We start from the raw sequence: 5,093 nt of genomic DNA, 5'->3' as shown, positions 1-5,093 counted from the left end.
CGCGCTCCCCCGCCCGTCCTCGCGCCCGCCGCTCTTCTTCCCTGCGGGGCTCCCGCGGTTCGTGTTTCCGACCCCGTCTGTTCTTTGCTGTAAATGACCTGACAGCAGCGAGTGATTTCACACTCTCGGCCTGTCGTGGTTTATTTACAGAGTTTGGGGTGCTACCGGCACCGAACAGACGCTCCGTTTCCGGCAGATAAAATATTAGCAAATAGGCCGGTATTAGTCCTCCAAAAAATAAGCTTTCACAAACCTTTCCTCTGCCCATTATTAGCTCAGAGTGAAAGCCCCTTTTTCTTGCTTGTTTATCTTAATACTAGAGTTTAAGAAGAAAAAAAAATCTTTGAAAATTGCCCATAAGTTCACAGACATGTCAGAGAAGCCTAAGCAGAGCTTGCGCTCTAGATCAGCGGTTCTCAACCTTCCTAATGCCGCGACCCTTTAATACAGTTCCGCACGTTGTGGTGACCCCCAATTTCATTGTTACAAATTGAACATCATTAAAGCATAGTGATTAATCACAAAAACAATATGTAATTATATGTGTGTTTTCCGCAGGTCTTAGGCGACCCCTGTGAAAGGGTCGTTTGACTCCCCCCCCAAAGGGGTCGCGACCCACAGGTTGAGAACCGCTGCTCTAGATATTAAGATTGAAGCTTTCATTTCAATTGAATTAGATCAATCAAATTCCTCAGATTATGTATCAGGTGTCATATAGCCTTAGGCTAGGGCGGGGAGCCGCTGGTTCAGAGTCCCCAATCCAAAAGAGCCCACAGTCCAGAAAGGGAACAGGGTGCACAAATGGTTAGGGTACAAGCCAGGTGAAGGAACATAGAGCGAGTCACAGTTGTGTGGGGCACGGAGGAGGAGGGCCTGATTGATACCTCTGACTGTGGAGACGAAAGGAGGCCTCCCGGAGAAAGCGGCATCTGAGCTGTAACTTGGAGGAATGACATGGAGGTAAATGTACCCTAAGGTTTTGCTAATTGAAGGTCAAGTTCAAAGCAGTGTGATTCTCCATGACTGTGTGATGGCTGGGAATGTGTACAAGATGTCAAAGAGATGAAAACTGAGTAAAAATGTTGGGCCTGGTAGCACTGATGGTGTTTTTGATGAGAAGTAAGAAACTGACTGTATTAGCCACTCTGGATACTGGTGGGACAGCTGTCCAATAGAAGGCTCCGTGATGATGGTAGTGTTTTACATCTGCATTGTTCAGCTCGCCACCCTGCAGTCACATGCGACTATTGAGCACCTGGAATGTGGCCCCTGTGACTGAAGGAGGGAATTTTAAATTTTATTTTCATTAACTTAGGTTTAAATAGCTACTGTGTTGGACAGCACTGGAAGGGAGCCTGTCAGTGGACGCCATGGAACACATTAACTCTAGTAATTGCTAGTGTAAGTACAGGAGTGGACAGGGAGCCAGAAAGTAAATATTTCAGGCTTTGCAGACTATATGATCGCTGGCATGGTCTCTGTCACATATTCTTTTTTATTTGTTGTGTTTTGTTTTCTACAACCCATTCAAAATGTAAAAAAAAACAAACACACACACACACACACACACACCACTTTTAAGGCCTCATTTGGCCCAGTAGCTTTGTTTGTAGACCTCTGGGTTATTTAGACTCGTAGTTCCTAAATTTTCAGCCAAAAGAAATACTTATGGGTTCCATTTGTTAAATAGTTAGGTCCAGACAACTTAAAGAGTTGCTATTAAGTTGAAACAAATGTATTTCCTAACTACATAGTAGCCTTTTAAAAATAATAATATGCATAAATTAAAGGAAAATATATTTTAATTTTATTCTTTAAAAAAATATTTTTATTGGTTTTTTACAGAGAGGAAGGGAGAGGGATAGAGAGTTAGAAACATCGATGAGAGAGACACATCGATCAGCTGCCTCCTGTACACCTCCTACTGGGGATGTGCCCACAACCAAGGTACATGCCCTTGACCGGAATCGGGACCCTTCAGTCTGCAGGCCGATGCTCTATCCACTGAGCCAAACCAGTTAGGGCTTAATTTTATTAATAATCACAATTATTTACTAACTAGAGGCCTGATGCACAAAATTCGTGCAAGGGGCTTGGCCCCCACCACCACGATGGCCTCAGGCCTCTGCCACTTCTGCCTGGCCCCCACCTGCTGCCCCCCACCCGCTGCCCGCTGTGGCTTGGTCCGGAAGGACGTCTGGTCTAATTAGCATATTACACTTTTATTTTTATAGATTGGATATGTGTGCCTGTTGAGCACTGCACAGCTTTTCAAATCTTGGAGTTAGATCCGCCACTGCCTCCCTCATTTCCTGTACCACATTGATTAAAAGAACTGCTTTATATCACAGCATCTGCCAAAGACCCAGCTTTGCAATAATACAGGGTGTCCCCATGTATACACACTTTAACAGCTGATAGCTCAATTAGTGTTTCTTTTCAGCCAGACTAAGCTTTGAACAAAGGAAGTTCATCCTAAAATGCTACTGGAAGTCTAAAAACGCAGTTGAAGTACAAACACTGCCTTTATAATTATTCACAGGGTGTTGCCCCCTCAAAATTTACTCACATTTTAACAGCTGATTACACTTTAACACTTAATTTTCAGTCCTTTTCAGATTTAACTGATTTGAAATAAAGGGTGAAGTTAGACTAAGCTCTGAACAACAACAAAAAATTTATCCATTAGACTTTTTATGGGGATACTGGCAACATTCGACGAATTGAGGACACACAAATACTCAACGAAATGATTTTGATGTTTGTGATTCCATTGCTTCAAGTTCTCAGCAGTGCCTGGACCAGAATGGTCATCAGTTTGAAAACAGCCATTGAGAAAAAAAAATATATATATATATTCATTTATGTAGCTTCTTTAAAATTTTGGAAATGAACTGTATGTTAATAAATTCTGAATTTATAATCATTCAAAGTGTGTATACATTTTTGGGGGACATCCTATATGTTATCAAAACTAATGTAATACAAATAGGTACTATTTTGAGCTAGTAGTTCATGCAGTGCCTGACATGTTGGGAACTGCCATTTCTCACAAACTTTAAAATATCTCAGGACACCTCTGTGAGTATACAGTAGCACCCCAGGTGTAACCATGACCTTCTGGTTCATAGGTCGACGCTCAACTACTGAGCCAAGCCCGCCAGGCCATAACAGAATTTTATAAATGAGGCTTAACATGGGAATCTAGGGTCTCCTAATTCTGTTGAAGTTGGAACTTATAGTTATGTGATAAATAGAATAATTTTAAAAGGAGACTTAAATAATTTTTTAATCTCTCCACATAAGTGCCAGCTAGTTTATAGATTAGACAGGAATGATGCTCGCTAATTTTAAACAGTGAAGATGTTTAGGTGGTTCTGATTAGATAGTATTTAATATCATTATTTGTGAATTTGAATATGTTACTGAATTTTAAAATACTCTCAAAAAGAGAAAAATATGCAAGTCAGTGATCATAAAGTAACTTTTAAGAATTATTTATTAATTACTCATTCAGCAAATTGGTACTATGCTGGACTCTGAACTTAAGAGACACCAGCCCTATTCTCAATAGTTTACTGTAGTCCTAACCGGTTTGGCTCAGTGGATAGAGCATCAGCCTGCGGACTCAAGAGTCCCAGGTTTGATTTCGATCAAGGGCATGTACCTTGGTTGCGGGCACATCTCCAGTGGGGAGTGTGCAGGAGGCAGCTGATTGATGTTTCTCTCTCATCGATGTTTCTAACTCTCTATCCCTCTCCCTTCCTCTCTGTAAAAAATCAATGAAATATATTTTTAAAAAATAGTTTACTGTTGGGGCAAGGATAGTTTGGGGAGATAACAGGAATAAATTAATTTACATAACAGACTTAAATGACAGTGTGGTAATATTACAAAGGAGACATATGCAGTGCTACAAAGCATGCTTTTCTTGGCTTTCTTGACAAGGGAGAATGTAAATTTAATGACTCAGGAAAGAGCTTTGTGTGTGCAAGAATAGAAATGCTAGTGTGGCCAGCATGGTGAATAAGGAAGACAGTGATATGAGAGACAGTATGAAATCTGAGGGACAGATAGGGATCAGGTATTGTAGAGCTTTGGTAGGTCCTGGTGAAGTTTATCTCAGTATGATGGGAAGCCATTGAAGAGTTTTAAGTAGGGGAAGATAACTGCCTAATATGTGGAAAAAGGATGGGCGAGGGGTGGGGGAATGGGGAGGATAAGAGTGAAAACAGGGATACCAGTAAGGTGGATATTGCAGTATTGTACACGAGTGATAATGGTAGCTTGAACTACAGTGGTAGTACTAATGATAGAAGTGAATGGGTTTGGAATATATATTGGAAATAGAACTATTAAGACTTGATGATGGATAAGAAGTGGAAATAAGCTTGTTTGATCTCTCTCTCTTTTCTCTTTTATTGGTCTTAGAGAGAGGATGGGAGAAAGGAGGGGAGAGAGGGAGAGAGAGAGAGATCGATCCTTCAATCTAGGTATCTACTAGTAGGTATGTGACCTGACTGGAATCAAGCCCTCCACCTTTCAGCATACCACTCAATGCTTCAATTAACTCAGCCACACCTGCTAGGGCACCCTTGTTTGGTCTCAAAGGGAAAGTTTTCAAAGTTTCACTATTTAATTGATGTTTGCTATTGTTTTTTAAATAGATATTGTTTATTAGATTAACAAATTTACTTTCTATTCCTAGTTTGCTAAATTTTTCTTTTTTTTGATTAATTAAATCTTTATTGTTCAGATTATTACAGTTGTTCCTCTTTTTTACCCCCATAGCTCCCCTCCACCCAGTTCCCACCCCACCCTCCTCCCTCCCTCCCCACCCACTGTCCTCATCCAGAGGTGCACGATTTTTGTCCAGTCTCTTCCCACATCCCCCACACCCCTTTCCCCCGCAAGAATAGTCAGTCCACTCCCTTTCTATGCCCCTGATTCTATTATAATCACCAGTTCATTCTGTTCATCAGATTATTCACTTGATTTTCAGATTCATTTGTTGATAGGTGTGTATTTGTTGTTCAAAATTTGTATCTTTACCCTTGTCTTCTTCTTCCTCTTCTTCATGGATACCTTTCAGC

General features: G+C 40.9%; 1 protein-coding gene across 1 annotated transcript in view; it reads left to right on the top strand.

Annotated features, from left to right (window-relative positions):
* The window catches only part of CASC5 (cancer susceptibility candidate 5), a 63,765-nt gene that overhangs the window by 244 nt on the left and 58,428 nt on the right, over nucleotides 1–5,093 (top strand). The gene's annotated exons all lie outside the window — the stretch shown is intronic.

Source organism: Myotis davidii, unplaced genomic scaffold (genome assembly GCF_000327345.1).
Source record: "Myotis davidii unplaced genomic scaffold, ASM32734v1 scaffold46, whole genome shotgun sequence".
Taxonomy (NCBI): domain Eukaryota; kingdom Metazoa; phylum Chordata; class Mammalia; order Chiroptera; family Vespertilionidae; genus Myotis; species Myotis davidii.
The sequence above is the reverse complement of the archived record's forward strand: the minus strand, read 5'-3'. Positions and strand labels throughout refer to the sequence as shown.